This window comes from Peromyscus maniculatus, chromosome 1 (assembly GCF_049852395.1).
Source record: "Peromyscus maniculatus bairdii isolate BWxNUB_F1_BW_parent chromosome 1, HU_Pman_BW_mat_3.1, whole genome shotgun sequence".
NCBI lineage: Eukaryota > Metazoa > Chordata > Mammalia > Rodentia > Cricetidae > Peromyscus > Peromyscus maniculatus.
This window is the reverse complement of record NC_134852.1, coordinates 205443649-205458432: the sequence shown is the minus strand read 5'-3', so window position 1 is coordinate 205458432 and position 14784 is coordinate 205443649. Positions and strand designations below refer to the sequence as shown.

The 14784-nt window shown below is 39.5% G+C and overlaps 1 pseudogene; it reads left to right on the top strand.

The window, feature by feature from the left end:
- The first annotated feature begins 316 nt into the window (after positions 1–316).
- LOC102905838 (large ribosomal subunit protein eL13 pseudogene) lies at positions 317–12194 on the top strand (annotated as a pseudogene).
- The last annotated feature ends 2590 nt before the right edge of the window (positions 12195–14784 follow it).

Sequence of the window (14784 nt, the reverse complement as noted above, 5' to 3'; positions counted from 1 at the left end):
TGGCTCTAAAAGGAGTCCCACCACTATCATCTCCTGAGTTTTGTCACCTTCTCATTTCTTCTGACTTCTTTCCTTCCAGACCACCTAACAAATATTTGTTTCCCCAGTTGTGATGAACATTGTTCCATCTCTCCATCATTGATATGGATCATTGCTCTAGTATCTTTTTTATTTGCTCATTTAGCACTAGGTGTGGCATACACACAAGGAGGAGTGCATCCACATCATTCCACACTTGGTTCCCAGTGAATAACTTCAAACATATGAATGGAGTTTGAATAAAAAAAAATGAATGAATAAGTGAGCAAACGATAGAATGGGGAGATGTTATGCGTCTGTGGGAATGATTGTGACCTGTGGCACTGTAAGTCACACAGTTAATGTGTGAGTCAATTTAAACCTGAGTAATAACTTTTGCTCAGCCCACTTGTGGGGAATCTGCTTGAAGCTCCTAATATCTTTATCCTTACAAGGTGAGCAATGAGGAAGGTAAAATGATTACAGATGAAACTGATGATGATTAAGTGCTAATCCGGTGAATTAGAAATAGCCTTAGAAAAAGGAGAAGCAGCTGGGCAGCGGTGGTAGTGCACACCTTTAATCCCCCCACTTGGGAGGCAGAGCCAGGCTGATTTCTGTGAGTTCGAGGCCAGCCTGGTCTATAGAGTGAGATCCAGGACAGCAACCGAAACTACACAGAAAAACCCTGTCTTGAAAAACCAAAGAGAGAGAGAGAGAGAGAGAGAGAGAGAGAGAGAGAGAGAGAGAGAGAGAGAGAGAGAGAGAGAAGCTGGTGTAGGTTAGATGCTCTGGGCAGGTTTTAGTCTTGAGGAAGACCTTGACTATGTCCTAGAATATTTAAGAGTTTAATTGTTAGAGGGGAATTGAGATAACTTGCCCTATTATCAGTGAGGCAGAAGTGACAAGTGCATATGGAAAGCACAATGAATGAGTAGGAAGACACATGAATGTGGAGCCTGTTACCTCCAGAAAGAGGAATTTTGGCTTGTACACATAAATAACAAGAACCCACTATTGGTTCCTGAAAACCTCTTCTCTGCCAGATGCTTCTATATAAATCACATTTAACTCTTTCCTTAGGCTTTCAGATGAGAGAACCTAGCCTTGAAGAATATGAGCAAATTTTCCCATTTCACACAGTGGTCAGGTGACAGGGCTGGATCCTCTTTCTGTATGTGTAATTAGCTTTATGTCTTTTGGCTCTACCCATGGCAAAGAAATAAATTTTGATAATAGGATGTGAGGAAACTCACATTTAAGGAAGAACTTGACTGGGCTTTAAAGAGTACCCTTGTTTTCTTCAGGATGGAAGGCAAATAAGCAGAAAGAAACATTCCAGAGGTTAAAATCCCAATCAACAAATACAGATTTCCTGGGATCTTGCTCCTTCCTAAAGCCTAGATTGGCTGATGAACTTTGGGGAGAACAATCTTTAGAGCTTTTGGAATATTCAAACCATCTCCCTTTCCCAGGCAGCAAACTGAATCCCCATAGAGCAGCCACAGTAGCATGTGAGCAAATGAGAGCTCACCACTCTACTTATTCACTAATAGCTTTCCGTGATCCATTTGGAGTTGAATTTTGTTCAAAGAGATAAGTATGGGTCTACTTGGATTCTTCTACATGCAGCCAAAGGAGGAATTCAAACACCAACCCAACCAGAAAACTTTGATCTAAAATTGTGTTCTGCCTGCAAGATACACTAGGGCAATTGTAGCACACAGGTTGTGGGAATAACCAAACAATATCTGTTTTGATTTAAGGCCTACTCCATGAGAGGGAGCCCATAATTGTCACTGTCTCTAATGAAAGACATAAATGGGTGGATCCAAATGGGAGGGGAAGTGGTGGAGAACTGGGAGGAATGGAGGGAGGGGACCCCATAATCAGGATATATTATGTGAAAAAAATTGTTTTCAATAAAATGAAAAATAAACTTTAAAAAGCAAAGGTAGATTGACAGGGAGGTAAGGATGGAGAGGGTAGATCTGGGAGAAATTGGAGAGGGGTGGATATGATCAGAATATATTATATAAAATTCTCAAATCATGGTGGAAACCTCCTAAACATTTTAAGTGAGAGGATTTTTAACAGTTGAGAATTAGAAAGAAAATAAATGTTGAATGGCCATAGTGGCTTGTGTTTATGGAATCACAGTAGAGACATGGGGTCCTTTTTTTGCTACAGTGACTGCGGTAGCTGAACACGTGCTAGCATATCTCAGAATATTTGAGACATTTGTTCCTTGGCAAACTTGGCAGCAAGGTATTCTCTCTGGAAGTTGTGCCCAAATCACCAGAAATTGATTTTGAAATGCAATGAAGATTTGTGAGAAAATAATTCAGTATAGTTAGCTCTTCAGAGAGTTATCGAATAACCACTAGTGTAAAAGTGAATATTATTCTCTGTGGCTCTGTAATTCTAATCCTAGAGAGGAAACTGATAAAAATCCATTCAAGCTAATCAACTGTCTCACTTCTCACTTATCTGAGTCTACCAGGCTAGGCTGACTCCCCAGGGGAGACCTTGCCTTGGAGGAGGTGGGAATGGGGGGTGGACTGAGGGGGAAGGCTTGTGGGGTGGGAGGAGGGAGGACAGGGGAATCCGTGGATGATATGTGAAATTAAGTTAATTATAAAAGTATTTTAAAAAAAATCATTCACTAGTGAACAGAGACATGGATAAGAGTATTCAGAATGGCTTTGCATGCAATTATAAAACATTGAAAATATACCCAAATCCATCCATGTATGAAGGAGAAAGAACTTTAGTGTAGTCATGTAATGATGTGAAATTCAGCAGTGGAAATTAGTGACTAGAATGACCTCAGTCCTCCCACTAGGACCCATCTCTCAAAGCTACCAGTGTCTTTCAATCACACCAAGCTTGGGAACAAGCCTTTAACACATGAGCCTTCGAGGTCATCTGTGGTGTGCTCTCAAGGGGGATTATGGATGAGAAATGAGGTGGGGAAGACTAATGCTTCTAAAATCTTTCTACCAGCTACTTCAACTCCCCAAAGGAAAGGAACCTCAAGGCTGTGGATGCCTCTGGACCTCACTGAACTTGCATTTTTTCCTTTTTCCTGTAACTGTGCTGATTGACCCATAAACTTATTGTATTCATGGAAATCTTGTGCTCTGAAATTTGAAATGGTCCTCAAAATTCTAATATTCCTTGAATAAATGAAGCAGACAAGGTCTACTTCATACAGACTTTTAGCATTTTTGCAACTTTTAATATTATTTCTTCACTTTACCTTCACTCTCCTAAGATAAAAGAATACCTCTCCACAGCTATTAAATTCCTTATTTTTCATGTTACTTACTTCATTTAAAATTTTGCAGAATTTACTTAAACATGGTTTCTATTGATTCTCATCTAATTCCGAGGGGAAGTGGATCACATACTAAAAACCCATTGGTTTTACACCTAGTTGGGGTTATGGCAGAGGAGAGAAAGAACAGCAGGCTTTCAACTACAAATCCCAACTGACACAGAGAAAACACATGCTCCATCTTTACCATTGATGTAAATATGAATTTGCCAGGAGTTCGCAAAATTTCTAAGGTTAAAAGATGCTTTGGAAAACATCATGCTTGAAGTTTCTCAAAGTGAATCTAAGCATTGTTATATTCAGAATAAACTGGTGATTTGGGGTGTTGGTTTATAGGAATGTCTTAGCACCTCTAAACTGTTACTGTGATGATGCATTTCTGAGAGGTTGCAGCATCTTCTTAACATCTCTGTTTATAGAACATACACTCACTCTTATACTCACAAATACTCTCACACACATCCCCACTCACACACATGCATACACATGCACTGTCACACTCACAAACGCACTCATACACATGTACTCTCACACTCACAAACACTCCCCTACACACACAGCATCACTATTTTTACTACACTCTTATCAGATACATGTCTGACTCAACCTTTTTATTTCATTAGAGCAGAATTGAGGCTCTGGAGCTCTTTCATTCACACATATAGAAACACACACTCACACCCACACACACACACACACACAGACACACACACATACACTCATAAACACACTCACCCCTCAGACACACACACCCTTCCTCCCCCACCACATATAGCACCATTATTTTTTCTTACACTCTTATCAGATTCATGTCTGACTCAACCCTTTTATTTCATTAGAGCAAAATTGAAGCTCTGGGACTCTTTCAGTGATATTTATAAGGACCTGCAACTGATCTGTGTTTGGTCAGTGTTGAATCAGATCAGAGGAAGGAGGAGACAATTACTCACTGAATAGCATTTTTCCAAGAGAGGTATGGATGTTAAAGTTTGAAAAGTGACAATGTCAGAAATGTGCTTGCTATTAAACTAAACGGAGGATATAGCATATATGCCATTTGACCAATGCTGCCCAAGCCATGTCTCATAATTAAACACAGAAAAGCAGAAATAAATTTTAGTACCCACTGTGTTCCTTCTGTATTAAATATTTATTTATTTATATAATTTTTTTTATTAAAAATGATTTCCTTTCCTTTGACAACCCCTGTTCCCCTCTCTCCTCTTCTGCCATTCTCCCCACCTTCCCCAATTTTTCCTCATAGAGAGTAAGGCCTCCCTTGGCTAGTCAGTGCAGGCTGTTACCCCGTGTTGGGGCCAGACCTAGCCCCTCCCTCCTGCATCAAGGCTGAGTAAGGCATTGCACCAAAGGGAATGGGCTCTAAAAAGCCAGTTTGTGTACCCAAGGTAAGTCCTGGCCCCATTGCTAAGGAGCCCACAACACATCAAACCACACAACTTTTACCCACATTTAGAGAGCATAGTTCAGTCCCATGCAGGCTCCCCAGCTGTTAGTCCAGAGTCCTAGAACTCCCATTAGCTTGGGTCAGCTATTCTGTGGGTTTTCTCATCATGATTCTGAACCCCTTGCTTTTATAATCCTTCCTTCCTCTTCTCAACTGAACTCCAGAGTCTTGGCCAAATACTAGCTGTGGATCTCTGTATCTGCTTCCATTAGTCATTGGATATAGGTTCTATGATGATAATTAGGGTAGACACCAATCTGAGTGCAAGGGAAGGCTAGTTCTAGAACCGTCTCTACCATTGCTATGAGTCTTAGCTGGGGGCAATCTTGTCAATTCCTGGGGTTTTCCCTAGCTGCAGATTTCTCCCCATACCATTAATGGTACCCTCTGTCAAGATATCTCTTTCATTGCTCTCCCTTTCCATATCTCCCCCATGTTCCCACCTCCCATCCGCTCCCACCACCTCCTCTTTATTCCCCCTTCTCAGTTTGCCCAGGAGATCTAAGCCCAGTGAGAACAAAAAAGGACTATATAACATCATTAACCTCACTATTTACATACGTGCACATACATATCTATGCTAATTTTTAATTTCATAGACTTAGGGGTCATTAAAGGAAGATGGAACATAAAGATTCTCACATTTAATTCCAAATTTCCTTTTTAAAACATTTTTGTGTGTTAGGTGTCTGTAGTACATACATGCCAATATGCACATGCATGCAGAAGCCAGATGAGGACTTCTAGAACCTTCTTCTATCAACCTTTGCTTTATTGTCTGGAGACAGGGCCTCTTACTGAACACAAAGCTTGTAATTTCAGGTAAGTTGGCTGTCCTGCAAACTCTTAGGCTGCATCTTTTCTCACTCTACAGGGAGTACAGGCACACAGAGTTATGCTCAGCCCTTTACATGGGCACTGGGGAATCAAACCCAGTTCCTCATGCTTGCAGAGCAGGTGCTGTAATCCACTGAGATATCTGCCTAACCCTTACCTACTTGTTTATTTGTTTGCTTATTTATTTATTTATTATTTATTTATTTATTCATTCATTCATTCATTCATTCATTCATTCATTCATTCTTCTCTCATATAATACATCCCAACCATAGTTTCCCTTTCCTCCACCATTTCTAGTTCCTCCCCACCCCTTTCTCCCCCAGAGCTATTCCTCATCTATTTCCCTTTTGAATAGAGTGGGCCTTATCTGTTTCTTTTTTAATGTGGAAATGAAATCCAAGTGGGTTAAACAATAAACAAGCAATACAAACAATTTGTTTGAGACAGAGCTAAGATGAGAACATAGTTCTCCATATTCCCATAGCATGGTAATGCTGATCCCATAAAATTGTACCTTTCAGTGACAATATATAGAGGCTGTCTCATGTGTTACATTTTATTTATATTTGAACTTCATTTTGTTTCACTGATTCAAGTGTGATTATGAAATAAAGTGACTTGTTCTTAAGTTTGTTCATTTATAGCCAAGAAATGAAACTAAGCAATGGAGAGTAGTCTACTTGCAGGATTATGAGCTAAGGGTTTTTTTTAGATGTATTTCATGTCCACTAATTTCCAAAGGATAGGGATAGTTCTTTCTCACATAGGTGGTTACCTCTGTGCCAAATCATAAATAAGAACAGCAAGCAAAGGAAACATGGAGCTTGTCTATCCCAGAAAAGCAAAAGTCCTTTGTAATGCAGCCTAGGGCAAATGCTACGATTAGTTTGCTAGTTTTAAAAACTATAATGGGAAGGGAGATTCACTGAAGGTATGTAACATGAACTGGTAGACAGTCTTATTAATAGAAAAAAACTGGAGCCAGATACTGGGGCGAAAGCTGAAAGATTAGAGAAACAGAACAAGCCAGCCAGCAGAGCCTCAAGAGAGTGAGTTTCTGTTTCCTTGTGCCTTATATACCTTTCTCTGCCTAGACATCACTTTCTGGGATTAAAGGTATGTGTGCTTTCCAGTACTGGGATTAAAGGAATGTGCTACCACTGTCTGGCTGTTTCCAATGTTTTCCAGTGTGGCCTTGAACTCAGAAATCCATACAGATCTCTGCTTCCCAAGTGATAGGATTAAAGGTGTGTGCTACCACTGTCTGGCCTCTATGTCTAATCTAATGGCTGGCTCTGTCCTCTAACCCTCAAGGCAAGCTTTATTAGGGTACACAATATATCACCACATTTCCCCCTTTTTGTCTAAAATAATAAAAGAAGGTTATAACTAATACAAGAAAAACTATATACAATAAGTATATACAATACATATAATCAAGAGTTACATTAACAATGTCCAGTCCATAAACATTTGACAAATTCAGAGGAAAATACTCCATTATTTATCCTATTTTTGTGAGTCTAAAGTGTTGTACCTAATTCACATTCTATCCTAACCAGCATTACCAATCAAAAATATCTTTTGATGTTTTTCAAACTTACACAAAGGTATGTGTTTTTGTGAGTGAAAGTGGAAAGATGTGCTGTTTGGTTGATATATTGTGCACCCCAATAAACTTATCTGGAAGTCAGAGAACAGAACAGCTACTATCTATATTAAACATAGATGTTAGGCAGTGGTATCACATGCCTTTAATCCTAGCATTCCTGAGGCAGAGATCCATCTGGATCTCTGTGAGTTCAAGGCCACACTAGAAACAGAGCCAGGCATGGTGCCACAAACCTTTGATTCCAAGACTTGAGATCTCATGTCTTGCTTGGGAAAGACATATGCTTTTAATCCCAGGAAGTGATGGCAGGAAGCAGAAAGGTATATAAGAAGTGAGGACCAGGAACTAAAGGCTTTTAACCTTTTCAGCTTTTAGGCTTTTAGCAGCAGTTCAGCTAAGATCCAGTCAGATGAGGACTCAGAAGCTTCCAGTTTGAGGAAACTGGATCAGCTGAGAGGTTGGTGAGGTGAGGTTAGCTATAGCTTGTTCTGCTTCTCCAATCTTTCAGAATTCACCCCAATACCTGGGTCCTGAGTTTTTTTTAATTAATAATACCATTTAAGATTTGTGTTACAGTGCTGCTCAGTTGTGGGTCATCTGTTTGTGGGCATGCCTGGTATTATCACTAATACAGTGTCACCCTATGACACTCTTGAAAAGCTCCTGCAACCTTCATTGGTTCCCAGTAGATCTGAGCCCAGGTATGATGCCTGCACAAAGTCTTGCCTTTACCTAGTCATGAGAATGTTTGCCACTTCTACATCCCAACCAAGTTCCCTATATGAGGATCTCCTGAGGATCCAGCATTACTTTCTCATCCTGCTTTGCATAGATTCCCTTATGAGTGTAGGAACACCTGTCTGCCCCTAATAAAATAGCTCATTCCAATAGCAGGCAGTCACCAAAGATCTGAACCAACTGCTCTGATGACAACCCAAGTTTTCCCTGAGCATCCTCATGTTTAGATAGTGCTTCCCTTTCTGAGTCCCTCCTTTTGGGTTCTCCTTGACTACCCAGATTAGCATGTGTCTTTCTTAGTTTGTCTTAGCTCCCAACAGTGCATTCCCTTCTTTTTGAAATTGATATTTATTTGAGAACTTTTTATATAAGTACTCTATTTACATCATTTTCACCCTTCCCTCCCCAATTCTTCCTGTATCTCCTCCACCATTCCTTCTCAATTTATGACTTCTATAATTATTGTTGTTACAAACACACATATGTACACAATACTGAGTCCATTCAGTTTTGATAATATGCATGTATTTAGAGCCTCTAAGCTACTTTATACACGTGTTTGTTTGTCTATAGACAATTATAATCAATAAGATACTTTCCAGCTCATGCAATATTTAGTTTTTTTTTAATTGAATTCTCTACTGTGCTGTACTTCAAATCATGAAGAAGTGTTTCATTTGATTAGAGACATACTTTCAATAGAAATATCTTGTTGTCAGTGGTCTTATTGTTGCTTTAGGTGCTGGTTTTTGCTAGCTCCACAACATGGATTTTACCTATGAGTACAACAGAGATTGGAAGAAGTCTGGCATCCTGAAAAACCAAAAGTTGTATGCTCTGTCTTTTGTGGCAATATAAAGGCCGAAAGCAGCGAAGAGACTGAAAATATCTATGATACCTGACAACTCAGGCCACTGTCATAGTAGTTCAGCTACTTACAAGTTCATGTCTATGTTGAGAACGAGTAGGTGCCTTTGTCAAAATATAAATGGGAAGGTCCCACTGCTGACTTGAGGAGATTGGTCTTTAGTGGTGGAAATTCAGACAGCAGTGTCTTTTTGAGGTACTTCTTACATCTATATCTAGACAAGACAAGGAGAAGCTGGCTGAGGAGCTTTGGGAAGACTAAGAGCTATACTTTCTATTCAACCCTAAGGACATAGACAAAGGTATCAGAGTACATGATTGTTTTTCTGAAGCAAGCCTATTAACACTAGAGTTGGGCTGTCTAGATTTGGTAAGCCAAATTCACTCTAAAATACCTAGAGACAGTTAAACAGAAACTGCTACCTGTACCACAAATGTAATTATGGTGCTTTTCATTGGCTTTTGCTTTAAGAAAGGCAGAAGAAATAGGAAATGTGGAGTAGGGTTTACAGTTTGGGAGATTATTTTAATTTTAAAATAATGTTGATTATTGGAATAAGATTAGTAATGATTCTAAGTATATAGTATTTGAAAATGGAAGAAAAAAGAAACCGCACAGATACAAATGAAAACCACCAAAATCTCATCAGAAGAGGAAAAAAACATTGTTGTGTGACTATTTCTGATTCTTTAGTTGTGTGCATACATGTATCACTCAGTTTCCTATTTGTTTTTTCTCTATTAAGAAAATTTTTATTCATTTTTACATACCAACCACAGATCCCCCTCTCTTCCCTCCTCACGCCGCACCCCCCCCTGCAGCCTTCCCTCCCCAACCCACCCCCCATTCCCTCTTCTGAAAAGGTAAGGCCTCCCATGTGGAGTCAGCAAAGCCTGGTACATCCAGTTGAGGCAGGTCCAAGCCCCCCCCTGCCCCATCAAGGCTGTGAAAGTTGTCTCACCATAGGTAATCTGCTCCAAAAAGTCAGCTCATGCATCAGGGATGGATCTGATCTCACTTCAGGGGGCCCCTTAAGCAGACCAAATTGCACAACTGTCTTGCTTATGCAGAGGGCCTAGTCCAGTCCCATGGAGTCTCCACAGCTGTTGGTCTCAAGTTCATGAGTTCCTATTTGTAAAATAAGATATTTAAAGCAATTAACCTAAGAATATGAAAGATTTATTTTATTTTTTATTATAATTTATTATAAATTGTTATTTATAATTTTATCATATTATTATTATAAAAGATATAGGGTCTTATTGTATAGCTCAGTCTGGCTTAGAACATCCTATGTAACCCATATTGGGACCTGAACTTAGGATAATTTTCACTTTTAGCTGTTTGGGTACTGGACTTCCACACGTAAAACTTGCTAAATCTTCCTAGGAATAGCTTTGCTTTAGGTTACAGTTTTTGTGTTCTTTCTTGAGATCAAGTGGCTTCAGGGCCTTGGGCTATAGCTACAGTAGGTTGTCACATGTTGAGAGTGTGTGTCAGAACTAATCTGCTACCTCAAAAGTGAGAAAGCAGAGCAGCAGAAAAGACTAGGGTTTATAGTCACCGTTAAGGACACACTACCAGTGACAAAAGGACCTCTCACATAAGGCCCTTCACGTGATCCTTCCTAATAGTATCATTCTGGTAACTAAACTTTGAAATCCTGAATCTTTGATGAGACATTCATCATTTGAACTATGGCATCATGCGTGTATATAATGATATGTAATTACAGAATAATATAATTATAGCTGACAGTCTTGATCTTGAACATAGTTTGGAAATGTATTCTGGTTTGATACATTAATATACTCATTTTTAGTATAAAGAATATATATTGATACTTTTCTTACATCTTAAGCACTCATACAAATAGTTTTAAATGCAGTTAGAAGTCCATAGTAGGAATATTTCATTGTTTAAATGATTATTTATTAACATATTTTGACCAGACGTTTTATATATAAAATTCATATCATTGATATATAGAAACTATACAGTGAGATTGTGGAACTATTTGCTCTCTTTTTTTATAAAAATCAAATTTACTTTTATTTTAAAGAGTCTGTGTTTTTGTTGTGTAGATGAGTTAGATGTGGAGATAAAAGGCTGTTTTTCTTTGAAAATAATATTTACAGCACAAAAATTCAAAGCTCATATCCTAACAGCAGGCACACTGTTACAAAATGTGTCTGTATAGAAGAGCACACTGGAATTTGAGTCTCATCTTTACTCTATTTCATGACAAGAAGCACAGATTATTTGCAACCTGGCTTCTTTCTGCCCAACATTTCAAAGAATCGATGCTCCTGCATGCAAGCAATAAATCTGTGGGAAAATGATACATAAACTCTCTTTCAAGATGCTCAATGGACTTTGAGTGAGAAAGAAAATTCCAACAGTAGTGTCTCAGAATTCTCTCAGAAATCAGAAGTTGATTGATTGATGGGCATCCAATATAATTTAGCCTATATTTCTGTATTTTCCTTTTGATAAATTTAGTACATTTTCCCACAGAAAAGATATAAAGTATTTTTTTGCAGGTCATGAGATCTTTTACCTCTTATATTTAATGAAGTTGATGGAAAGGTGATCAAGAATTCTAGTCATGCCATTACGGCTGGGCGCCATGGCTGCCTCCCGTGCAGGAGAACGGCCCACTTCCACAAGGATTGGCAGCAGTGAGTGGACACTTGGTTCAACCAGCCAGCACGCAAGATCCGCAGACGCAAGGCCCAGCAGGAGAAAGTGCGCTGCATCGCTCTTCGCCCAGCGTCCGGTCCCATCAGGCCCATAGTGAGGTGCCCCACAGTGAGATACCACACCAAGGTCCGAGCTGGCAGGGGCTTCAGCCTGGAAGAACTCAGGGTGGCTGGTATCCATAAGAAAGTGGCTCACACCTTCAGCATCTCTGTGGACCCAAGGAGGCGAAATAAATCTACTGAATCACTACAGGCCAATGTGCAGTGCCTGAAGGAGTACCGCTCCAAGCTCATACTCTTCCCCAGGAAGCCTTCTGCTCCAAAGAAGGGAGATAGTTCTGCTGAAGAACTTAAATTGGCCACCAAGCTCACAGGACTTGTGATGCCCATCCGGAATGTCTACAAAAAGGAGAAAGCCAGGGTCATCACAGAAGAGAATTTCAAGGCTTTTGCCAGTCTTCGCATGGCGCAGGCCAATGCCCGGCTCTTTGGCATCTGAGTAAAGAGGGCAAAGGAAGCTGCAGAGCAAGATGTTGAAAAGAAAAAGTGATGTGCTGTTGGAGCGTTGCAATATATTTTCCATAAAGCAAAAAAAAAAAAAAAAAAAAAAAAAAGAATTCTAGACATATAGACACACAAAAATTAAACACAAGAAACTTTCAAATTATATTTAGGAAAGATGTTCAGCCTCAATCCATTGCTATCTTTAAATATTTATAAAGTTATTTTTCTGTATACCAACATACCAGGTAACTTTTATTTACTTATTTATTTTTGCATATGTGAATTAAAAGCATATGGTTGCTATTAGTAGGAGTTGGCCAACCTGGGAGATAAGAATTATTTTGTCCTACTGTAAGGTTAAGATTAAATCCATTCTTGCATTAATGATCATGGATTAATATTTAATATAATTGAATCTCAAAACTGTAGATGACCTAATAAGGCTTCCAGTTAAGTAGTTCCTACACAAAGGTAAGTATGACCATAGATATACACTGTACATCTATGTCATTGTATCTTAACTACTATAAATGCTTCTTTTTTAAAGATTTTCTTCATATAATGTATTTGATCATATTATTTCCTCTCCCTCAGCTCTTTCCAGAACATCCTCATCTCTCCATATAGGCAACTACATTTTCTTTTATGGCTAATACAAATTAGACTATTTTTTCTTCTCCTTTTTTTTTTGTGGAGGGAAGTCACAAGGGTGGGGAAGTGGATCCAGGAGGACTGGGAAGTGAGTGTGATCAGGGTGCATGATGTGAAATTCCCAATTAATCAATAAAAATATTTATTTAAAAAATCAAAACAAACCATCTCACCTCTTAAAAATAAACAAACCTCAAACCAAATCAAAACTGACCAACCAACCAACCAACCAAAAAAAACAAACCATGGGGTCCCTTTTTGTGCTGCTGGCCAACTACTCCTGGGCTTGGGGCCTGCCCTGGGGTGTGGTTGATACACCTACTGACACTCCATTGGAGAAAACTGATTTTCCCTTCCCCAGCAATATTCAATCCAAATAACATCTTCATCAGGGATGGCACTTTTCAGTGCTGGGATTTTATCTGGCTTGAACATATACAGGTCTCATTTGTGCTGTCATATTCACTGTTAGCTCATATGTGTATCATTCCTGTTTTGTCTGGAAGATGCTGTTGTCATCTGTCAGCTCTGGCTCCTACAGTCTTCCTGCCTTTTCTTCCACGTAGATCCCTGAGCCTTAAGAGGAGGGGTTTGATGAAGACATACCATTTAGACCCGAGAGATCGAAAGTCTACACATTGCACAGTTGTGTTTCTGTGTGTTAATTATCATTTACTGCAAGAATAAGCTTCTCTGATGAGATTTGAGCTGTCCATTGATGTATGGATATAGCAGTACATCATTAGTAGCCATTTTATTGCTATGTTCTTTTTACTTTAACACTATAATAATAGAAGTTTTTTCTTTTTTCCAAGACAGGGTTTCTCTCTGTAGCTTTGTGCCTTTCCTAAAACTCACTCTGTAGCCCAGGCTGGCCTCAAACTCACAGAGATCTGCCTGCCTCTGCCTCCCGAGTCCTGGGATTAAAGGCGTGCGCCACCACCTCCCGGCATAAAAGAAGTCTTTTTCCCATAGGGCCCATGACCTATCTTGTCCCAGATTGTTGGACATTCTAGCAGTGTCAGGCATGGGTTCCATCTCATGGAATGAGCCTTAATCCAACCAAAAAAAGTGTAGTGGTATTGTGTTCCCCGAAATATTGTGCACCCTAATAAACTTATCTGGGGTCAGAGACAGAACAGCCATAATATTAAACATAGAGGATAGGCAGTGGTAGCAGACGCCTTTAATCCTAGCATTCCAGAGGCAGAAATACATGAGTTCAAGGATACAGCCAGGCATGGTGACTCACACCTTTAATCCCAGAAAGCAAGCCTTTAATCCCAGGGAGTGGTGGTAGAAAGGGGAAAGGTATGTAAGTCATGAGGACCAGAAACTAGAGGCATTTGGCCTGGTTAAGCATTCAGACTTCTAGCAGCAGTTCAGCTGAGACCCATTCTGGATGAGGACTCAGAGGCCTCCAGTCTGAGGAAACAAGACCAACTGAGGATCCGGTGAGGTGAGGTAGCTGTGGCTTGTTCTGTATGATGACATACAGTTTGAATGGAAATCAGCCACAGTTACATCAAATGGAACAGCATACTGAAATTGCATCCAAGATATTTGGGGCAATAATGACTCTACATTTTGCTATTTGTACTGACTGGCCTGTGAGTTCCTGTGTTCCCACGACATGAATTTGTAATGAATTTTCAGTGTGCTATAACATAAGACACTTTCCCCATTCTTAATCAAACTGCCCAGTAGGGAATGATGCTGTCTGTGATTTATGTATTATTTTTTTGTATATGTTACCCTATATAAAGCTGAGTGTGTGTATGTGTGTGTGTGTGTGTAGTTATGTTAAAAAATTAACAGGTGAGGCTGGAGAACTCACTCAGTGGTTTAAAACACTTGCTGCTCTTGCAGGGGACTAGAGTTCCATTCCTGACATCCATGTTGGGTGGCTCACGAATGCCTCTAACTCTAGTTCCAGGATATCTGACACCATCTTCTGGTATCTGCAGAAAACAATGTGTGTGTGTGTTAAAAAACTTTAAAATTTTTAATAAGTGACATGTAAAAGTAAATCAAATTCAACTTTTC